Here is a 12,246-nt window from a genome sequence, read left to right as displayed (position 1 = left end):
TTTGGCACATGAAAAACATCACGTTTGTGTCAATTCCGAGGAAAGGCCCTTAGCGCGTAGGCACGTAGGTGACGTCACGTGCGCACGGGCATTTCCCTCGGCATGGTTGAAGGTCCCACGTGGGTTTCCATTGCTCTGTACGTGCTTTTCGTGGAAAGCGGTGTGTGTGGTTTCCAGACTTTGGGGTTCACACACAATGACTTCACAGTGGCTACAGTGCATACTTCTTCTTTTGGCGTGGGTGTTGGCTATGCGTTCTTCTACACGCAAGGCAGACGGTGAGTCGCACATGCTATTTTTCCTACTGTGGGTGTCCCTGTTAGTCGCGTACCCCCTTTTTTCGGGCATACTAGCCTGCGTGTTGATCACGTACGCATTTTTTGTGTTCCTGGCTGCCACAGCGTACTGCGTGTGTTTTTTTACATGCACATGGGCTACAGGGGTCGCGTATCTTTTTTTCTTGCTTTTTTGGGATGCCTGATGGTTGCGTGACACGTCATTTCTCCTAAGGATCCACAGAATGGGACAGTCATCGTAGCTGTTTATACGTGCTTTGTTGTTTGTGCGCCCTTTTATACTGCACGGGGACGCTTCCGCCTGCCTTTGGGTGGCGGACGTGTTTAGGCCTGTGCGTGTCTTTTGGCGTGTGCGTGTTTCCCCTATTTGATTCTATGAATACGTGTAGTTTGTGTGCATGTGGGCGTTCTGTGTATTTCACAGCAGTACTTCCCCAGTTACGCCCTTATTTTCACGCATTGTTCCCCATTCCGTGTGTTCTGCTCCGTGTCCCGCCCCCTTTTTGGTGTGTGCGCTAACATTGTGCGCTTTCGCTGTGTGCATCGTACACAGCGTTCAGGATGTTGCAGTGACATGTGCGCCCGTGTGCGCCACGCGCAGATTTGGTGCACATCCTGGGAAAAACACACGCAGGGCCTTCCATGAATCGCACGCGTGCGCGTGCGCTTGCTTTTTCACGCTTGCGGCAGCTTGCGCCATGGATTTCGGTGCACATTTGTTCCATGAATCGGCCCCAATGTGTGTCTGTGAGAATTATAATTTTAATATCACTTGTAAAAATATTTAGGGTTAAGCAGGGGAGTGGAGATTCGTACATGATTGAGGGCATGATTTTCACATTTTTTTATGACAAACCTGATCCCTTTAAGAAGTATAAAAATTGTTGTTTCTAACACGAACAGAGCTGATCCTTAAAATATAGTGCTCAAACACCTGTAAAGCAAGCAAGGGCAGAGCGAAGCACAGCCTTCACACATTCATTTTACTGATCAGAGGGATGGAGGTAATCTGCTTCCCAACCATGCTGCTCCTCACACTCATCCATGAGTTGCCAATTTCATTTATTTGGACTATGTACTCTGGACTAGGGCTGTTTTTGCCTTGCCTCATTTGGGTAACTGTCAACCTATTGCTACTTGCTTTTCAGCAGTTTGACTGCCATATTGCTGCCATGCCTTGAACTTTGCTGAAAATGTTGGGGGGGACATGACAAGTGAAAGAAAGGGGCAGGTTGGACGAAGGGCGGACGGTGGCTCTGAGGGAGAACACTAAACTACTATACCACAAGAGCCCATTGCTGATGCTCTTATAACTTTCATAAGACTGGTGGCGTATCTTTAAAATTCAAATCTAAAGACACTCCAGTCTACTGAAATATATAACACTACAGTTGGTCTTTAGAATTCACTGCCTTGACAACAGTAAAAAAGCCTGGCCCCCCTCTACCTAAAGAGGACCTGCAAGCATGCAGAAGGGGGCTAGTGTTATTGCCACCAGGGCACTGAGTCAAACATGCATATAGACATAATACAAAATGGATGCCTGCAAGATTTGAAAACAGCACATTAGGTTGTATTTCTGATTTCATTAATAACTTGCAACAGCATGACTCATTAAAATTCAGGTATGTTTTCCTGTGTTCAAATGACCCCAAGGAGTAGCGTACCGAGCGGGAGGGCAGACCGGGACACTTGTCAGTGGGGTGCCACTCCCGTGCGGCACCTCAAAGAGGGTGCCCAATGGAAAAGGTGTGCCACTGCTCAGAACACTTTATCCTGGCAACAGGACACCTTACCCTTTCCGAATGGTACAGGTGTCCTGCTGCCAGGACAATGTCCCAAGGAGCTCCGGGAAGCAGAGGGTCCTCACGTTGCTCTGTGTCAATAGAGCATTACACTGTGAGCCAGAATGCACTAATGGGAGGGTGTGGGCTACTATTATCAGGGACGTTTGTCCCTTTAGAAATCTGAATGGGAGGGAGTGATCAAAAGTGAAAAGGGTGCATAATGTTGCATGTTTTATGAAATAATTACTATGGCTTTAAAACCTAAGGGGGATTTGTAAGGCCCACATTAATCTTCATGATGCTATTGTGACTTTGCATTCAGGATAAGGAGAATAAAACTAAAGCCATTCTCCTATTGCTCCACATGTTTCTATAAAAATGCATATAGTGTACAGTTAGTTTGCTATGAAAGGCTAGCTTATTATGTAGTGTGGTTTGCTTCCAAGACATTGCCAGTAATAACTATTTAAGCACATGAAATGTAAAGCAAAACCTTAATAAATATCTATATCAACTAAACCTGGGAAGATGTGCACAGTTGCTTAAATCAGTTTCACCATTTAACCAAAGTGTGTGATCCTGGGCAATTCATTTAATCACATGGGGCCTCATTACGAGGTGGGTGGAATGGGATCAATGGCGCCGGTAATGGTGCCGGTGCCGTTAATCCCATTCCGCCCTATTACGAGGTTCCCTTGCGGGACCCGCTATGGACGTCTGGTTTTACCGCTCTGGATGTCTGGTTTTACCAGACGTCCAGAGCGGGTCCCGCGAGGGGGCCAGGGAGCTAACAACGGGCCCGTTGTTAGCTCCCTCCCCATTCCCATTGAGCCCTATGGGGGCTCGAATGGGAATGGGGAAGGACCGGGTCCGGGTTCCCTGAAACAGGAAATACGGGCCTTCCAAAGTCAGAATGGCCCGGTATTTCCCCATTCAGGGAACCCGGACACGATTTTGGAGGCAGCCATGCCCTTACTAAGGGCATGGCTACCTCCAAAGTCGTAATGAGGCCCATGGTGTCTTATCTGATGCTCTGTACATGATTCTGATTTACTTCAAAGCTTATGTTAATATATCATACTATTATAATAAAAAAGCCTAATGACTATTGAGTTGCTCCATATTTAACAATAGTACTATGTAGGTATTGTGCACCACAAAGTTATTTGCCACTTGGCTTACTTATGGCAACTTATTCTAAAGTCACTTCCATGATGCCTCCATGTATCAAAGACTAATGATTCTCCTTGCAATGTTCTTTTCTGTAAAGTCACTACTGTTGGTGCAATCCAAATGCACATAAGGAGGTTTCCACGTATTTTGCCCCAGAGCGCCTGGACAGAGCTCTAGTAGATGACTTTCCTGCATCTGCAATGATCCCGCAGTTTTATTTTTTTATGTGTAAAAATGCCATCTGCCACTAATGTTACCAAAAAAGCAGATTGGGCCTGGGTTGGGCAGTTTGGGGGTTTTCATGAAACTATTACATGCATTGCATTTCGTGGCTCACCTCATTGCTCACTCTTGTAATGATGGATTCTCCCCTGACACCAAATGTGATTTTGCAAATGTGCCCCCTCACTAGGGTCAGCCCGCAGCCAAGCCCTCCAACAAAAATACACGCAGCTGTGCTCAGCTTGGCATTATGTAATGAGACAGCGCAAGCCTGGCAGGGCACCTCAGCCAGCTCAAGCTGTCCCATTACATCATCAATGAATGTGGCGGCCACAATGCAGCCCCCCGACCCTCCCACCAAAAGATGGGGGGACAATAAGGCGTGCCACAAAAGTTGGGGAGACTTGTCCCCCCATCTCCCCGATAATTACAGCCATGCATGCCTGGATCTTATGCGCCAACTGCAGACTGCGAAAAGCTGCCTGGCTTCTTCAGGGCTTTTGTAGTCTGTTTCAATAGCTGCTCACTCAACTCAAAGGTAACAAATACACACGTTTGCTCTACATGCATATGTTCTTATTCTTAGTTTGCATAAAACAATAAAACATAGTTCACGATGTTAGAGAAAAAGTATATGTACTTCACAGTAACTCCAAAATAAAAACGAAGAATGCCCAAATTATTATAACCAGAGATAGGTGCGCTGAAATGAGTAATTTAACACAAATTAACTCAGGCAGTTAGTGTCCAAGTGGTTATATAGCAACAGAGAGACATAGTAGGTACCTCCTGAGTAGTAGGGTGGAATACCTTTCATCTAGCATTTCAGTTGACAGGTGGCCCCACCCCTTATCTACGCTCCCAATACCCCTATACATTTAATTGCACCCCAATAAATGTAATGCCCCCCAAAAATGTTTATATAAATTTCATAGAAATGCAATAAGAACCCCGCTGTAGTATACAGAGCATTTGATAGAGTTGTATCCAAACCTCTGTAAATTTAATTGAACCCCAAAAATGTTTACATACATTTTATGGACATTTCGTATACATTTCATATACATGTGATGAGAACTCCACTATAGTGTACAGTGCATTTCATAGAGATGTACCAGAACCGCTATAAATTTAATTGAACCCCAATACATTTGGTGACCCACCAAAATGTACATACATTTTAAAGGAATTTTACATAAATTTGATAAGAACCCCCAGCTGTAGTTTATATGGCATTTCATAGAGATGCATCTGAATCGCTTTAAATGTAATTGACCCCCAAAAATATGATGACCCTCCCAAAAAATATAAAAATAAATAAGGTATAATAGAGGCTCACTGTCTCCAGAGGCCTGGTTCTCCCGGGGCTGGACTATTGCAACAGCCTCCTCCTCAACCTCCCTTCTGAAGCCCTGTGCCCTCTGCAACTCATCAGAACAGAACCGCAAGACTTATCCTTGTCCTTAAGCCCAGGGACCGCATCTCTCTGGCACTGAAATCTCTGCATTGGCTCACCGTGGCTGCAAGGATCAAGTGCAAGACCCTCTGCATTGTCCACAAGGCTTTCTCGGGCCTGGAAACTACCTACCTGCAGTGCTGCCTACCAAAATACTGTCCCTCACGAGCCCTCTGCTCATCTACCTCCAACCTTCTGTGAGTTAGCCAGTTCTCCAAGCAGAGATTTAGAGGGAGCACCTTATCCTCAGCAGGTACCTTCCTCTGGAATAGACTCCTTGCTGCCCTCCGTCTTCAACCAGATCTCCTTAAATTCTGGAAACTCCTCAAGACTTTCCTCTTCTCCTCTTCCCTCTCGCCCGCTTCTTCCTTACATCATGCTGACTAGCTGCCGGGTGTACCTCAGAGTCTCACAGGTCCCAGGCACCCCTGCCAGTCCTCTTTCGCACTTGCCTCAGGGCCAAGCACCCCACCCACACTCAATGCACTTGAGAAATTAACCAAAGAGCGTGGCTCTCTTTGCACTTAACCCAGTCTCAACTGACAACTTGATCCTCCCCCCCGCGTGACCCTCTGTGCACTTGCTCGATCCGTGAGCAGAGCACCAGGCGATCGTATGTTTGTTCTCCCTTGTCTTCACCCCTCAATTGCATTGTAAAAACTGCAGAATCGCCGCCAGGCATATTTGCTGTCTTCCAAACTGTTTAAATGTACGTTTCTGAGATGTAACAATTCTTATAGTTGCTACTATTTGTTCAAAATCATGGATCATATTATTTTGCTCCTCAGCATGTTTCGAAGTCCTGCATTTTATAAATGTTTCTAACTCTTGAACTCCTGTTCTGCCACCAATTTACCCTTTCCTAATTTCTGGTCCCTGCATTATTCACTATGTTACCGTTCAGTTGTATTAATTAATTGTGTAGATAGTAGGTAGCAAGAGGTATAAAGGTAAATGGTACCTCTCTTCGCGGCATCCAATTTATCATTGTATGGGCGCTAGCATTAGTTATAATATAGTCTATGGTGGACATAGAAGAACCACTAATCCGTGTCGCGCTACGGTTTGGGTCACTCAGGGTATCACCATTTAATATCTTAAGCTGATATTTCAAAAATAGTTTAGACCAGGGTTTACCATATTTATTCCAAACAGGTTCTATTGGTCCTGAGTTTTGTTTGTTTATAGGATTATTAATCTGCATTCTAATCTGTGCATTGAAATCTCCTAAAATAATAATAGGAGTGTCAGAATCGTGTTCATCTAGTATGTTATTAACAGTGACTATAATCTCCTTATTATATACACCATTATTTATTTATTTGCATTTATAGAGCGCACAACTGCCCTCAGCCATCGCAGCGCTATACAAGAAGGCTTACTTAGTTACAAAGTGCTTGTGAAGACATCCATACATGCAAGTTACATGGCACGTGTAGTTGGGTACAGCTCAGTTTGTTCCATAGTGCTAGCAAGAACATACAATTGGCGTAACCCATTTTGCAGGTTAGCTACAGCATACAAATGTTAGAGTCAGAATAGGTAACACAGACATGTTGCTCAACCCCTTCTTGTAGGGTGGAAGCAGTATTTAGTGCATGGGTCAAATCAGGAGGCATCGACATGTGTATAGCCCCATGTTGCAGGGTGGGAGCAGCGTGCAAGCGCAAGGTCAAGTTAGGTAACACAGATATGATGCCAGCCCTTTCTTATAGGTGGCCGCAACATAGGAGTGCAGGGGTCAGGTATGGCGGTGCAGACATACTTCCCAGCCCCATGTTGCATGGCGGCCGCAGTATGCAAACGCAAGGTCATATTAGATGGCACAGATATGTTGCCCAGCCCCTTCTTGTAAGATGGCCGCAACATAAGAATGCAGGGGTAAGGTAAGGTGGTGCAGACATAGTACCCAGCCCCATGTTGCAGGGTGGCCGCAGTGTGCAAACGCAAGGTCATATTGATGGCACAGATATGCTGCTTAGCCCCTTCTTGTAAAATGGCCGCAACCTAAGAATGCAGGGGTCAGGTAAGGTGGTGCAGACAACCTGCCCAGCCACATGTTGCGGGCGGAGGCAGTGTGCTGGTGCGTTGTGACATTAGGCATTTTATAAGCATTGAGACATTTTAGACATATATATAAGAGCCCGTGTGGTTAGCAAGGATAGGTAGGTGGATGTGTGGAAGGGAGGGAGGGATGAGGGAGGCGAGCAAGTTGGTGCTTCCTACGAGCGACCAGGGGGTGGGGGGAGAGTAACACATGCATACAGGCAACCATGGGGTTGGGGGGAGACAAACTTGCATACAGGCGATTAGGTAGGGGGTGGGGGAGACAAACTTGCATACAGGCGACTAGGGGGTGGGGGAGACAAACATGTATACGGGCGACTAGGGGGTGAGGGGAGACAAACATGCATACGTGCGACCAGGGGGAGGGGGGAGAACAAACATGCATACAGGCGACCAGGGGGTGGGGAGACATACTTGCATACGGGCGACCAGGGGCTGGGGGAGGCAAACATGTATATGTGCGACCAGGGGGTGGGGGAGACAAGCATGCATATGGGCGACCAGTGGGTGGAAGGAGACAAGCATGCATATGGGCGACCAGTGGGTGGTGGGAGACAAACATGCATATGGGCGACGAAGGGGTGGGGGGAGACAAGCATGCATACGGGCGACAAAGGGGTGGGGGAGACAAACTTGCACATGGGCGACCAGGCAGCGGGGGGAGACAAGCATGCATACGGGCGACCAGGGGCAAAGTTAGTATGTAGTACCCTCTGGGACCACTACACACAACTATGACTACAGGTTTAAGCAAAACCAACCTTTGGTATAAGTCTGTACCAAACAGTTTTTGGTAGCGAGCTGAGCAGCCAGGCTTATCTCAAGAGGGAATGTGAGCTTGTAATGATGTTACACAGAGGTCTACAATCACAAGTATTGAAATAGACTCTTATACTCAAGGTTTCTTAGTAAAACACTTATTCATTTATTACACAGTCAGTTAGAAAACATTCACTAAAAGGAGCCAATCAATATCACACAAAAATATACTACAGTACTTCACGCTGTCAAGTTCTGAGGTCATTTACACTACTTTGAAGGAGGAGTAAAATGGCATTTAGAGAATTTGAAGTAGGAGCAAAAAGGCATAAGTTAATAAAACGAATAATAGAGTTCCTCTTAAACAGTGCAAATAGTTTGAGTTCACCAGTAGAGTTGTTCCAATGCAATAGGTAGGCCAAAGTCAATGGGCTAGAGTCTTGTATAAGTAAAACGATTCTGGTAGTTTAAACGGAAAAGTCTTTTCCACGGTTCTCAGTAGTAGTTCATAGAAGAAAGATTCATATGTGAGTTCACAAACTGACTAGGCCTGCAAGTTGCCAAAGTTTCACACACTTTCACAGTGAGAGGTAGGTTCTCTCGGTCGGGTTTTCACAGTACCTTAGATTGAAGAAAAAGATGCAGCTGAGGACTTCTGTTCCTGGCAGTTCCTGCAGATCTCGCTGTTCCTGACCCTCAGTCCTGGGGACAAGAGGGAGGACGTTGGGGGACTCCTGCACTGCACGGGGACTGTTCACAAAGCTGGCAAACTGGCAAATCTTCGATTCTGGTAGCTGTCATCAAGCACACACACTGGTGTCCTTCTGCCTGGCTATTCAGGTTCCTGCAGCACTATGAGGAAAATACAACCAGCTCTGAGAATGGTATGCAGGTGGCTTATGAGTTGATTGGTCCCACCAACTCAAAGGAAGATGTCGCCTTTGAAGGGCTTCTCTGTCGAGATGAACTTGGTGATTCAGACCTGCAGCAGGGTTTCACTGGGTAAACCAACGGTTGCAGCAGACGTCCTCTTCCAGCTCGTCTTCGGTTCTTTCGTTCCAGTGGTCGACTCTGCCTTCCAAGCCAAGAGACTCGCCATTTAAACAGTTTTCTCCCATTCATTCCAGCCTAGCTGCCACTCACCCAGCAGGGTAGCTGTCCTTGCCAGACAGTCAGCCAGCAAATCACGCCAGAGTGCATTTGGGTCTCCTCAGAGACTAAGCACAGGGAGTTTCGGGCACCTCCCTCACTTCCTGCCCACGCCAGGCACTCGGGCACCAGAGGTGGTCTTTAGTCCTGAAGCCTGCCAAAGGCGTAGGAACAAAGGGACCAAACCTAGCTTGGCGTGCAGAGACAAACTCTAGAAGGACCTTTCCACAAACAAACAATGGAGGCTCAGACGCCATCTTGAAAAACATGGCTCCCGCGATTTAATGCTACCGGTGTTCGCGGTCGGGAAAAATCCAGACAAACATGCATATGGGCGACCAGGGGGTGGAGGGAGACAAACTTGCACACGGGCGACAAGTGGGGGAGAGTAACACACGCTAGTACTTCATAGGACACGGACCAGCATAAGCGAATGTTCAGGGCAGAAAATACAGTGCATATTGAACAGTACGGAAAAAATGTGGTCTTTGCAAACATGATACCGTGGGGCACCGGATATTATAGGACGTAGAAGATTGAGTCATTAAGGTGAGATTGTGCGTAGCCAAGGTAACGAAAAGCTGGCTACTCATGTTGACAAGAGTTTGGAGAAGAAATCTTAAGTTGTGGCTAAGTCCAGTGAACATTCGAAGGGATGGCATCGGCAAGGCACCGGCATCCCGGCAAGACAGGAGAAAACTGTCAATATATGAAATATGAGTCTATTTGGACTCCACCACCCGAATAGCGCTTTCATGCCACAGGAAGTGTTGGGGTTTTATGTCACTACATCTTCCAGACTGCACCCTGGGCAGTCCTTCTTCTCTGTTCTTGTATAAAGAGCATGACGGAGCCACGCCTCCACCTCGCGGGTGCTAAGTGCTTTTGCCCATCTACAGAGCATGCATTTTCCAAAGATTGATGCAGTGGACGTACATCAAGATTTGTAAGTACCAGGAGGGTGTCTTCATGATATGGAGTCCGGTTACTAAGATGTGCGCGGGGCATTGAGCAAGGGACATGGACCATTTTTGCTGAGCGAGTACCGCACCAGTGTTGTTGATGTTTTGTGGCACTACGCTGCCGCAGATGCGCAGCTTGTATGCACAGTATTACGTGGGCTTTGGAAAGGCGGTACGCAACTTTCTCCATACATGATGCGCTTACAGTGTATGCCCATGATCCCGCATTCCAAGTGTGGTTACCCTTTGATGGAGGATATATTAGATTTATTGCGGTTTGCATGCCCAAAAATTCGATACAATGTAATGGGGATTTCTCTGATTCCTGTCCTCAGCTACAGCCACATGAATAAGACGTAATCAGCAGACCGAATGTGCTGCAACAAGATATGTGGGATCTGATGCAAATACACAGACCTTTTGACACAAGACATTAAAGTAGGTGAGTACTTCGCCCATTAGACAGATGACCAATATTGGCCACATATTTCATAGACAGAGAGGCATTGTGCCCCCAAGCCACCATGCTAATACGCCTACTTGTCCCCCTCTTAGACAAGTGGCTGTAGTCAACAGCCTGTGGTTTTGGATCTTAAACTGGAAGTTTTCATGACGATTTGTGATCCAGGGTGCCCTATCTGACCTCGTGATCAGGTAAGGGAACCCCTTTTGGTTCCATTTTGATCTATCTCTGTAACAGGCTACAGGTTAGACAGTAGAGGTCGGGGCTCATTCTGTGCCTAATTTCCTTCTTTCCGGCTTCTAGAAAATTATCCCCAGGAGCATTGAGGATATACTCCATTGTTGACACTACTTCCACAAATTCCTACTGGTGGTGAGTGCTAGCTAGTAAATGCATTAACAGGTGTATACACACAAGAAAACTGTGTTGACAAAAAAGTTAGAGATTGGAGCTACAATATGATACAATGTTTGTTAGTTTTTAGATTTGTGCTAGAAGACATCCCCTGCCAGATGACAGGTTGGGGTTAGGTTCCATCTATAACCTTTCTTCATCCTGAAGAAGGTTGCTCAAAATTTGGCTCAATCAGTGGCCATCATTAGACGGCCGAAACATATGTCGATGTCATCAAATAAGCAGAGTGCTATTTGATTTGTTGTTTATTGAATACACACTTAGAGTGGATATAGGTGTGAGGAATTGGTTTATTGAATGAGTGCTTCCAGGTTCTCAAGTAACCTATGGAGTGTACTGATGTGTATATGTTTGATTAGTGTTAGTGGTACGAATGGTTGATTAGATGAGAGGATGTATAATGATTATAAAGCAAGAGGTGTGTCTAATAAAAAAAAATGATAAACACTTTAGTTTTGCTACATTTATGTAAATAAATATATTTTGTGGTATTAGTCTTGTTCAAGGAGTGTAAAGAGTGTCTCCAATCTCATTTGCCGAGGTACATTGAGGATAAAGCCATGTCTACTGTAAGGCGACTAAACAGAAGTGGGAGATACATTGCAATAGACCATTATGCGCCATATAGTGGGAATTACCTCTACTATTCCACGATAACATTGCATCAATTTCATCGCAAATTGCGTGGCAAAGTAGATCTTAAATTCTACTGGCATGCATTGCCTGTAGCCATCAGCAGTTGTTGTGTCGCATTGTTTGTGTTTTTAAATGCCTTTAATCTCATTATAACACTTCACTAGGTGTTCTTTTAGCATAGGATCAGTGTTTTTTCTTTTTTTACGTGACCACCATCACCCTTCAATCAGAAGAAAGGAAAGGAAAGAAGAACTTTCCGATTAATGTTTTATTTTGTAAAGCCGGCTGTTATATCCTGCAGGGACTTGCCTCGTCGTGTAGCCGAGGAAGTCTTCCCTGCAATGTACCCCTCTAGCTTGGTAAGGTAAACAGACAAGCTGAGCGGTTCATTGACTGAAAGACAGGATGCGAGATGAGACACAGGAAGCGCAGGCCTGGAACACGGGATACTCAAGGTCGGTAGGTAATACAAGAAACTATCAATAGACAGTTGCAGCCACGGAGTACAACAAGGCTAACAGAGATAGTATAACCACACAGTACAATGATATAGAACAGGAAAGTATCCACTGACCTGATACAAGACTGGCACACCACGGACTGTAAAACCAGGTTGATAGACAGCTCTGTGTTGATTCCTGTCAGGATTGTTTAGAAGAACAAATACGGGAAACTCATTGAAGAAGGAAAAGCAAAGTCCAAAATAATTCCACGCCCTAATCACCTATTCCAGACGGCACAAGGACGCCTCTGGGTTTCAGCACATCATAAGGAAGTCTCTAGTCCATGTGCCGTAACCCGAATAATCACGGAAAGGACTTTGTAACCGGAGCAGGGATCCGTGTAACAATGTCCAAAAGGC

Source organism: Ambystoma mexicanum, chromosome 1q (genome assembly GCF_040938575.1).
Source record: "Ambystoma mexicanum isolate Mex_15411 chromosome 1q, UKY_AmexF1_1, whole genome shotgun sequence".
Lineage (NCBI taxonomy): Eukaryota > Metazoa > Chordata > Amphibia > Caudata > Ambystomatidae > Ambystoma > Ambystoma mexicanum.
The sequence above is the reverse complement of the archived record's forward strand: the minus strand, read 5'-3'. Positions refer to the sequence as shown.